The sequence below is a fragment of the Cuculus canorus genome, chromosome 23 (genome assembly GCF_017976375.1).
Source record: "Cuculus canorus isolate bCucCan1 chromosome 23, bCucCan1.pri, whole genome shotgun sequence".
In the NCBI taxonomy this organism is placed as follows: Eukaryota; Metazoa; Chordata; class Aves; order Cuculiformes; family Cuculidae; genus Cuculus; species Cuculus canorus.
The window spans coordinates 5,746,833-5,758,555 of NC_071423.1; the positions used below are offsets into that span (position 1 = coordinate 5,746,833).

Genomic DNA, 11,723 nt, shown 5'->3' on the forward strand with positions numbered 1-11,723 from the left:
TGCAGTAGACAGTGATCCTGACAACTTCAAAAACAAGATAGGTTTTAAATCCTGCATGACTCACTGCAGGACGCGCATCAACTCTACAGCTGCTGCTGAGAGCGGGAGAATCAGCTGCAGTGGGACAGATTCCTCTGAGGAAACTTCCCTTGTTCTTTCCCTGCAAAGAAAAGTCTTGTAAAGGTGCTCTCAGGCACAGGGGGCACCAGGGTTCTGTGATTGCAAAAGCTTTCCTACTAAAAACTTTGTAAAGAAGCAGCAGGAAATTTGGCATTGCCTGGTTTCGCTTCGCTTTAATCCCATTTTAAAGCACCTGGGAGCCTGATCATAGAGATATAAAATCATTTGGGTCAGAAGGGACCTCAAAGCCCATCCAGTCTCACCCCCTGCCATGGGCAGGGACACCTCCCACTGGATCAGGGGCTCCAAGCCCCATCCAACCTGGCCTGGAACCCCTCCAGGGATGGGGCGGCCACCACTGCTCTGGGCACCCTGGGCCAGGGCCTCCCCACCCTCACAGCAGAACATTTCTCCCTGAGATCTCATCTCAATCTCCCCTCTTTCAGCTGAAAACCATTCCCCCTCGTCCCACCCTGCACTCCCTGATCAAGAGCCCCTCCCCAGCTTTCCTGGAGCCCCTTTTAGTACTGGAAGCTGCTTCAAGGCTCCAGCGAGACCTCCTCTTCTCCAGTCTGAACAACCTCAACTCTCTCAGCCTGTTGTCATACAGGAGGTGCTCCAGCCCTCGGATCATCTGTGTGGCCTCTTCTGGACTCTCTCATGTCCACGAAGGTCATATCCACGTCCTTCCCTCGCTAAGGATTCCAGAACTGGACTCAGCGATGTAGGTGGGGTCTCACCAAAGCTGAGCAGAGGGGCAGAATGTTTTCCCTCACCCTGCTGGTGCCCCCTGCTTCACATGCAGCCCAGGACACAATCGGCCTTCTGGGCTGCGAATGCACCTTGCCAGCTTAGGTTACGCTTCTCATTCACCAACACCCCCAAGTCCTTGTCTTTAGGGCTGCTCCCAATCCATTCTCCACCCAGCCTGGATGTGTGTTTGGGATTGCCCCGACGTCTAAAACTATTCACAGTAATTGCCTTACCTCGTGTTCATATTCTCTCCTTATTTTCAGCGTTGGTCCTTATTCCTCATCTTCACAGACACCTTATTGTCAACTGCAATTCCTCATGTTGCCCCCAAGATGAGTGCCAGAGCAGCAGCCACAGCCAGAAGCGGTTCTAATTCCCACAAATAAGGGATAAGCATCAGGGAAAAGGCACAACTGAAAGCCAGCACTTTACCACAGGAACCTAACGACCTTAATGGAACACACTAAGGGTGGGATTCCCTTCAGGTGGGTTAATCTCAGTCTAAAACGGAGGTCAGTCACCTCTCAGAGGAGCAGAAGGAAGTGGGGCAAAGATCTTCATTGCAGAGTTTCAACCTTTGCATCACTTCAGCCCGAGTTTTCATTCCTGTGCAGGTTAACCCTAAAACTGTTATTTGAGAAAGCAGGCTTTTAAGTTGGAAAATGATTCAGACATTTAAAAAGAGTAAGTTTTCAGTTTCCTTGCGCAATTAATTTCTACACTTTACTAAGGATGGTGGTGTTTAAGAAGGCGCAGGCTGTCACTCACGGTCTGTGGCCTGGATTCAGGTCACCACGGTTTACATCATTTACCGAGGTGGAGAAGTCAGGCAATGATCACTGCCTCCCTCCAAACCGAGGGAGAGAGCTTCTTCACAAGAGAATTTAAGTCCTCTAAAATCCAAATGACTTCTTTTTCCTCATAAATTACATTTTTGTAATCAATTACTTTCTATTATGTGATCAAAAATACATCAAAATTTGGAAATCCACATGAAACAGGAAATCTCATTCAATCCCGGATCCATTTTCTGCCCAGTGCCCCAGGTAATGATTTAACAGCATGGACAAAGTCACAAAATAGCGCATCTTGGTGTAAGAAAGTCAAAGAATATTGTGTGGTCTTATAGCTCGCGCAACAATACAATCTTTCAAATTGCATTCTCCATATAAATCACAGAATAAATTGAGCGAATAAAAGAAAAATGCAATAGCACAAGATTCTATTTCGCATTTCTCTGCTCTGTTTCCAGTTCACAGCTCTTCAGCCTCCAAAGAAGGAGATGTGCCTACAGCCTAGCAAATGGTCCCCTGCACGTGGTCAAACCCTCGCTGTCTGTGCCGTTTCTGATGTTTGTGGGATGGATTTACAGGTGACCTTACACGCTATTGTGCTCATCACAAAGGGCATTGACCTCAAAAATGAGGGATGAAATTAAAGTTGATCGTACAGTTCTTAGTCTGTGTTGTTAACAAATTTGTTGAGGATGAACAGCCCAAGAGAAGCCGACTTTTCCTTTCAGATGAGCTTTATTTTCTTGCCATGGGATACTCTCTCGTACCCAGTGAAAAGGATGTTTATTAAACTTTTAATAAATAGTAATTCATAGAATGTAAGAATTTTCTACCTCTGAGTTAGCGCGCCCTCCAGCAGCTGGTTTTGGACAGACGTTGCTGAAGAACGAATCCTTCTGGTGGTGAGGTGCTGCTTCATCCCCGCTGTCTTCTCTACTCAAGCATGAAACTACAACAAAAATCTGTAAAGCAATAATGTTAAAGGAACGATGCAGAAGACCCAATACTGGGAAATTCAGAGGTGAGGTCTAAGCCTCTGGGGTTGAGCAGTGATTCTTTATCGTTCTGCTTATGGTTATCACTGTTACCTTGTGGTTTAGTGATTGGTCCTACAGTTACACACATTGCAGGGACCAATTTTAGACCAAAATTATAGTATTTAATAAAATGGTTTGCTGATAGAAGCCTTTAGATATTACAGCACCACAAATATTAACTCATTAACACTGAACACCCATCTCTAACATAGATGAACAGAAGATCTTTCACCTACGTTGATTTGTAGCCTGCGATTAATTTGTCACTAGATATTCTCGTGATAGACAGAGTTGGGTGTGATGAGCTGACATACAGACACCTTTCTACGACTGGAAAATAACTGAATTTATGATTAGCCTAATGACACAAGTGTTAGCTGAGACTATTTTCTCTCTCTCTCTCTTTTCAGACTTCATGGGAAAAAATTCATTTTCAGCAATAATTGCTGGAGTTTGTCCCAGAACCTTTTCTTGGAATTTTAGTTTGAAATAAATTTTGAAATTTAGGTTAAAATTATGAGTCATCACAGGGGGTTTTTGTCATGCAACCACAAGCATTTGCCCTAGCATTTTTTTCACCTGGCTTATGATCCGTTGTACATCTACATTGAGTTCCACCTTTCTCACTGACCTTAAAAGAGAAATAATTTGGTATTTCTGGATGTCTTTGTAGATACTTCAATAATATCATAGCTTTAAATTGATGCTTGCATATGATTAGAGGCACCTCTTTTCCATCGTGCCCCCCATTACAAAGAACATTTGCCGGCTGCGTGGTCAATGCTCAACCTAAATAAACAGCTGAGTGCTTCAACACGTTTCTCCCTCGATTGCTGAGCTTCAAGCAAAGATGTCATTTGAAATCAAACGATTTTATAAACAAGGAAAGAGAACAAACCTCAAAGGCATCGTATTTGAGCTGGGGAAGCTTGCGAGGGTACCGATAGCTGAGAGTTCCTACCAGCGTGGCCACAAATGCTCAAGCCTCTGCCCACGCAGAGCGAATCGAGGGAGGCAGAAGATAATTACCTGCCTCAGGCCTTTGCCTAGAGAATTATATCAACACCATAGCTGTCGTGTATAACATTACGGGAACTTTAAAGTTATTAATTTATTATAGTCACTCATTAAGGTAAGAAGAGAGAGTTTCTGCTTGGTCTGTAGGCTGACACCGCCAGCCCCAGCAGCGTGACGGCTCAGCGGATGGCAGCAAAACGTGTCATCCACATCACTACCAAAATAATTCACACTGCTTGAGAAAGATTCCCTTGTTGCTGAGCTTCGTCTCACTCTTCAACCTGCAAGAGCCGACCGGGTCACAACTCAGGATGCGCTGCTGCCAGCGGACACGAGTGCATTCAGCCTGTGCTTCTCATAGTTTACGCTGTAAATTGATTATCATATTATTCCCACCAGCTCACTGAAGGCAAGAGATTGCTGTGCGGGCTGCCTGCCTCTCACGCTGTCTCGCTGCACATCTAGGATGTTGCCAGCAGCGTTCGCTGCTTTGGTGACTGGCTGGTAGAAATCCTCCATGGCAAACTTGTGCCATTCAGATGAGTAAAAGCAGAGCCCTTGAAGTGCTCTAGTCATGGCATTTGCTTCCCGCATTATGGCTGTTGTAGAAAGGAAAATAAAGGAGGATGCTCTGTGAATAGCAATGGTTCCAGTGCTGCTGGAACTGGCTGTTCCATTCTGCAGTGCAGCGTTCCAAGCTTACGGCACAGGGATGCGCTGCTTGGAGAGAAAGGCACCTTGCTTTCTGCTCAGGAAGATGCTACCTGAAGGTCACAGAGCAGAAGGGAAACTCCAAGTCAGTCTTCTGCCGTGACCTGTACGAGAATTACAAGATCACTGCAGGTGAGGCATGGAATAAAAAGACCCGTATTTCATACTTGAGGTGTGACTGAGAGCTATGGAAGTCAGTTCAGAAATAACCATTTTCAGTCTTCATCACCATCATAGTTAGAGTTTTCACTTTAATTTTGTGTACTTACAGGTAGGAAAAAAGCACTGGAGAGCTCAGGAACTTAAAGTTTCTTGACTTCAGAAACAACACAATCCTGCGGTGAAGATGAAGAGACCCGCTGAGTTCCTGTGTTCACTAAGCTATTGCCTGACGCCTTCTGCTGTGACCTTCTGCAGTACCTCACGGGGCTGCAGCCTGCGAAGTGTTCCCATTCTAATTAGCCGAAGTATTTAATAAAGAATGGGAATATTGCTAGTAATTTAGCATCTCATTAATGATGTATTGCATTAATGCATGCATCCCTGAAATCAACCATCAATTCAGACAAGTTTTCCAGTACTGGAAATACTCCAATTTTTGTTGATTTAGCCTCTTGCAAATCTGCAAAACTAAACTCCCTGAGAGCGTACCCTGAGCTGTTTGCCTTTCCAGAGCAACAACCAGACCATAATGATAAAAGAAGAGAATTAAAAAATGAAAGGTTTCTCTCTCTCTGCAGGAGGTGACAGAGGGCAACTTGGAAAAGTTCAGGATTCATATGAGCAAACTGCATACTGGCAGGCTATTCAAACACAAATCCAAACAGCTGCCTGTGCCAGACTTTTGCAGTGTTATTATGGGGTACTCAATGCATAAAATGTGTTAGATTGACTGTAGACATACAAGAACTTACTGAAACCATCTGCATCTCGTGCTCCTCCTGTTCCAGTTTACATCGAGTCAAGCTCAGAGCTGGGGCAGAGCAAGAACACGTCCAGCTCCACATCGCAGCTGATACGGGGCCAGTCCAAAGTTCACTGAACTAAACAAAGAGATTCACACTGACTTGGTGATGTTCTGGGCTCTTCCCGAAGATGCCAAGATGCCCTGCTGCGGGAGCAGTGGGGAATGCTGCTTCTGAGGGCTTCTCGTGAAGGTACTATAATCGCCCATCCTTGCTATTTGCTGCAGAGACATTTTCAGGAATCATGTTTTGCCTTTTCTATACTGTTGTTCCTTATTAATGCCGTGGCATTTCTATGCATCCCTGAACGGGTGCATTCTCCTGGAAAATAGCTTGAAGCCCCTTGGAATAAGAATCTTTGTACACATTAACTTATAGCATTCTTTGGGGAGGACTACCAGAGCACGACTCTTTTCTACTCGAGGTCTTTTCTACTCGAGATCCTGCAGGCAATGCCAGGCAGCGCTGCCTCCCAGCCGCTCCCTCTGCTGAGCACACCATAAAAGCAAGAGAGCGTCTCAGCCCTGAATTATCCGTAGGCTCTGACGGTCCAGACTCAGGTGAGTTTCTAAGATACTGAGCTTATTTTAAATGCAACATCAGACAAATGACAAGAGGAAAAAATCATAAATGTGCTATAAAGTTCATTAGTATTTTTGAGTAAGCTTTGCTCCAAGGGAGAGTGAGAAGCGATGGAAGGTTTGGGGTCTCTCCCATGGCTGTGATTTTCCAATTTAGCTCTAAACCGGTAGGAAACACTTGCCTGGTGTTAGTACCTTTGCTTTCAGGAACATCTTACTGACCTCTCTCTGCCACCAGCTGTAACATCTCAAAACTAAAATGGTTTTCATTCCCTCTCAGTGACTCTGGATGTGAAACGGAATAGCCAGGGGCACTCTGGGGAAGAGGCCAGAGGTGAGAGCTGTTTCTGCAGATAGGATTTGGAACTGTGACTTGCCGGAAGGTCAATGACAAAGCCGTTGGAGCAGTCTGAAAACTGACGGAAAGATGCTTGTCAGCTACAGACACTGCATGGGTTAAGGGATTCTCTCGACTAAGACACTAGTTATTAGTGCCCATAGTCACTATAAAAGAGGTCAGTGCCAACATGCTGAGACACAGCCAGGTTCTCCTGCTTTGCAGACAGCCTCATCATTGTCCTCAGCTCTACTCCTCGCCTGAAGCACGCTGATGGCCACAGTAAGAGCAGAAATTGCTTTTGGAGACTGAATCTCTGGCCGTGTCTTTGGTCAGCAATTGAGAAGCCACTTTTCTTCCCTATTCTTTTAGTGTCCCTCTGCCCCTCGTCTATGAGAGGAAGGCTTCTTACAACTCTGATGGGTACCTTGCAATGATCTGGAGATGCCCTGGATTGTTTCAGCAATTGTTTCACCTCCTGGTGCGTACGATGAGGTACAGTCTTGGGTGAATACTGACAAGCGTACGCATCCTTGTTCCCTTCAGGCCTTGGAGATTTCAGCTCTAGGTTTGGGTTGGGATATGGCAGCTTTGGAAATTCCAGTACATAAAGAAACGCTGCCTGCAGGTAGAACTGGGGCTGTGGGGTGTGTGGAACGGAGGGACGGCCCCTGCTCCCTTACCAGCCTGTGCTGAGGACACCCCCGGGTTAGCCAGGGTTCATTTATCATCATCACACATCGTGCTGCTCTCTGCCAACTTTGGGCGAGGTGGTGACATTTTTGTTTCAGTGTTTGCCAAACACGCCGGTGCTGCTCTGCTCTGTTTTTTGGAGTGTTTCTGAGGATTGGTTGTTTGGCTTCCTGGAGAGTCACAGCACCATCTTCTGCCTACCGCTCCTTTGCCTTCCCCCATCTTCTTTTGCTTTTGCACACTAAGGTTTTCTACACAAACCCCAATCACGTTTTCAGGGTTACTGAGTACATGCCTTGCACTTTCCCAGGAGTTAATTAAGCCATTACAGCTCTGCCTGGTCTGACAAACTCAAATTCACCTTAACACGAGCACAGACTCATCCATCAGTGTAGGGGTTCTGAGATGTGTGTAAGGATACGGTCCTAAACTGAAGCCACAGAGCGGTCTTACATGCTGAGCAGAGACAAAGGTCATTTGTGGTTTTGCCCAGGAAAATCATTATTTCCAAATTCTTTTGGCAGGGAAGGGTAGTTTTGATTTGCATCATCACAATGAAATTCAATTTCCCACAGGGATACAGATATTTGGGCTTAGATATTGTTGCTTTAATCCTGGTCCTACTACACTACTTGCTTTATTTCTCCCAAGAAGAATTTAAATGAAAGAAGGGAACCGGGGCTTTACCTTACATTTCTGCTTCAGTCCTGATTTGTTGGATCCTGACTGAGCTGCTTGGATCATGAATTCCTTTGCTCGCTGCTGTGGCCACTGGTTCTGAACCTCCAGTCTACGGTGTCCGGGTTTCTGTGAGCAGACAGCGCTCCAGTTCTGGTCACAGTCACTCAAACACTCCCTTCCCAAAAGCTGGGCATCTGGGGAGAAACCGGGAGCTGAAAAGTAGTTGCTACATAAAGAAAAAGAAAAGAAAAAAAGAAAAAGATCATTCAAAAGAAGAACTTTCTGAAACCAAATGGTTAATTAAAGAATGGTTCGTTACTGCATTAGGAATAGATATCCGTAAAGAAGCTGTTCCAGGTGGTTCCATGGTATGTGAATAAAGTGGTGATTTCAGTGAAGGGAATGCAATGGAGGACCTTAACTCCAGTTATTAAACCTGTTTTTCTGTGCTGCAGCTGGTTTCACCTCTCCTGGTACCTCTCCAGCTATAAACAACTCTGCCTCTTCACTACATTTTGCCGGATGGAGTTTTGTCAAACCAGATACCAAAGGGCTGACAGGACACGAGCAGTGCTGGTCAGTCCAGTGACCCTCTGGATATCGATTGCTGGTGCTGACAGCTTCTGCTGCTGGGATCAAGCCAAACCCCTGGGAAATCCCACGCTTGGCAGGCAGCCCACATCCATCCCCCGTGCACAGCCTGCAATCTCACATTAATGTACTTCTACAGCTCCTAAGAAGAAGCGTTCTTTCCCACAAAAAAGCAGCCAGTACAGAGAGTTTTTCAGCATCTCTCTAGCTTGCAACGCTGTTCAAAGCTTTTATTCTCCTGCATGCTGCCGGGCCGTCCTCTATTCTCCTACTGCAAGCTCACACCGGAGTTACTGAAAGACTATTTTTGCTTTAAAAAACACTTGCTAGCAAGCGCAGATGTGAGCGGTCAGTAGAACTTTCTTCCCATGCCAGGTAGTTAAAACTGAAAGGTTGCAATCTAACATATGTTTTGGCCTGGGAATGCAGGATTGGCTCTGCTACTTTAGGAGAATTCAGACAAACACAAACAGGGGAGCCAGACAAAGTCACCGTATTAAAGCAATTTGGCTCTCCTCTTCTAGGTGAAAAATCAAGGGCTAGGGGATGAGTTTAGTAAACAGATTTGATTCATTGCTCCTTCAAACAGAATTCCCCCAACAACAAGGAATGTACCCAAGGCCAGTAACAGTCCTTAAATCCCAGTTTCCCCCATGAGCCTTGTGTTACCCAAATGTACTGGGCTGGATTTTACCCCCAGTTACGGAGCAATGAAAGTCGCTCCGAAATCCATAAATCCCCGGGGCTAGAAAGAGGTGGGGAATACTGCACTCTGACAGCTTAGCAAAACATCTTAGAGAAGAGAAAAAGAAGAAACGTCTGACTTACCCTTTCTCTCAATGATTCCTTTATGAAAGCTGGGTATGGCAGATGAGAATTTTGCCTGAAAAAGCTTTAAATTTCTTTAGATGAATAAGCACTTCCAAGTCGAGTGATGCCAATGGGAATGTTACCTGCATTGTTGCAGTTGACTTCAAGGAAGAACAGGTTCTGCTTATGCGCACGTGCCATGCTCTGTCCTTCTCGGGGTAAAAGCTCTCTGCCTCAAGTCCAAAACTGGATGCAATCCTTTCCAAAAGCAACGGACATCAACACAAAGCCAAGAGGTGCTGGAGAAAATCTGGAATTCTTCGAACAGACCAACACAATCCCGATGCATTTTCTTGCAGAGGGAAATCAAACCTGCCAAAACCAACACACTCAGGTTAAGAGAGAAATCAAACCTGCCCAACCTAAATCACTTGGGTTGGGATCTGTTTTCTGCTATTCTAGTTGATGTAGGCTTCGACAGGGGGTTTTTGGAATTACGATCAGAGAAACAGCTCAATGACCCAATGTGACCATATCTACAGCCCACTGTGCCCTTGCTATTATCTGTAATGAAGGAAATCTATTAAAGTTTGGAATTAGAACATAAATAAATGTAATTGCATTTCTTGATATCAGCAGCAAACTTCCTACAAAGTTTTAATGTTGTTTTGTCACTGTGATTATTTGATAGTGTGAAAAAATAAAACTAAATTAAAATAAAGGAACCATACAAGAGACGGGCTTTACAAAGGGACTGCAAACCGTGATCAAGAGACAAACCATTTGGTTGACAGTAGGCTTAGATTTTACAAAGACAACAGCTGAAAGTTACGGTGTTTGAGTGTGAGCGGTGATTGTGTCCCGACCACTTCGTAGCGACTCTGTCGGTAAATACAGCGTCTCTCCTCATCGGTGCCTACAAAACACTGCGCTTCCATGAAAATCAGATTCCTGAGCCTTGAGATGGACTGGGCCAGATTTTCCCTACTGCTACGAACCCAGAAGCACCTGCAGACTAACAAATGGCTCTTCTCTTGAGGGAAACACCCCAGCCCTGCTGGGTCCCAGGTTCTCTCAGAAGGGAGCTTGCTTTCTTTTTTTTTCATGTTAGCTTTTCAGTTGTGGTTTCCTTTGATGAGTTCCTTTGCCTTTGTGTGGTTTGTCTGATTGCAAGGCATTCCTCTACAGAAACAACGTAAATATTTACTGAGTGCCCTACATCAGAAATCTCTTTTATAGTGAGATTTCATCATTTGCAGTCCAACTTGTGATTAACTGCAGTGGGTTGCTGGTATTAGCATCCAAGAGAAGTATCACATTTCCAGGGGCTGATGTCACAACGATTGTAGGGGTTTTTTTATGTGCATCTCAAGAAAACACGTAGCTTCCATAGTGTTACAAGGCAGTTTTGGGCCAAATTTCTAATGGAACACATCAGCCTCTGATCAGCCAGTGAAACAATACCCGAGTGAGCTTTGCGAAGTGTCCCTCTTGTATCAGCTTTGATCCGGTTACAAACAAGCGTGGCAGCTGATGGGACAAGGCGCCCACCTGCACGCCTGGGGAATACACGCACTTCTGAGGGAGTCTGAGCTTCAAAGCCCGCGAGCTCCAATTACTACGCTTCATTTCACAAGGAAAACACTTGTGTGCGGCAGCGAGAGTTTCATCCTTGCGCAGACCTTCTAAAGTAAATTGCAAGGTACGTGAAGAACCCTTTAAAAGCAAGACCAGAGCGTACAGCGAGCAAGGTACCGCAACGCAAACAGCACCTCAAGGACAGGGGCATGTGTGACTATGGGGACAGGCACAGGTTATCTTTCTTAACACCCGCCAAGCTCTGCCTCTCCAAATATCCTTCTTTCCATGTCCCTATGCCATCTTATTTTCCCATAAAATGTTGGCTTCGGCATAAAAGTGATGGTTTAAACCACCAAAGATGGAGGGTAGAAAGCCATCAGCACCCTGTCTAGCGTAGGTCTTCCTGTTGCTATGGCAATGCGTCACAGGAGGCATTGGTCTCGGAGATAAAGTTCAGTTCAGCTGAGCTGAATTTGGGTTTTCTTTGTTCACCGATTGTTGCTCCCCGATAACAAAGCTTGTTGGATCTCCTTGTGAGGGCTGCTCAGTGCTGGATGGCTCTTTGCCAAGGAGCAGCAGGAAGGACACCCGCCGCTGAAGACATCAACAGTTTCATCGCTGCATCCTTGCTCTCCACAGAGCGATTCTGTAATTAGTGTATCTATAATTCATTACGCTGATCTTGCTTTATTAATCTTAGTGGCATTCAAGCACACATTCTGGTAATTAAGTTGCTTCTTTATTTTTTATTTGACATGCTAATAAGTCTACAGGTACAGCTGGTTTTAGGCAAAGCAGGAAGGATTGCAGCAGCATCTTTTCTTGCCGTTCCACTGCCTTGCCATATTTTTGTTGCTGGTTGGGACTGCATTGCGTGCAATGTCAGTGATGCTTTAACAACCACTGTCTGAAAGCACCTTTGGGGAAACTGTCATCAGCTCTATTAGGCACATCTCCTGCCTTTTTGAGGTCTTTCGCTTCAGGGAGTGGACTTGATGAGAGGTTTCCCTGCAGGCTCCCTACCCTGCTGGATTCCGTTGAGTAGAGCAGAA

At 45.3% G+C, this 11,723-nt stretch overlaps 1 long non-coding RNA gene across 1 annotated transcript; it reads right to left on the minus strand.

The window, feature by feature from the left end:
- Positions 1 to 1,111: 1,111 nt before the first annotated feature.
- LOC128854350 (uncharacterized) lies at positions 1,112 to 9,456 on the minus strand. Its single transcript, XR_008453385.1, has 5 exons — positions 9,109 to 9,456; positions 7,696 to 7,915; positions 6,201 to 6,394; positions 2,501 to 2,629; positions 1,112 to 1,242 (listed from the first exon to the last, which is right to left on the minus strand). It is a non-coding gene; the product is annotated as an uncharacterized LOC128854350 (long non-coding RNA).
- Between the last annotated feature and the right edge of the window lie 2,267 nt (positions 9,457 to 11,723).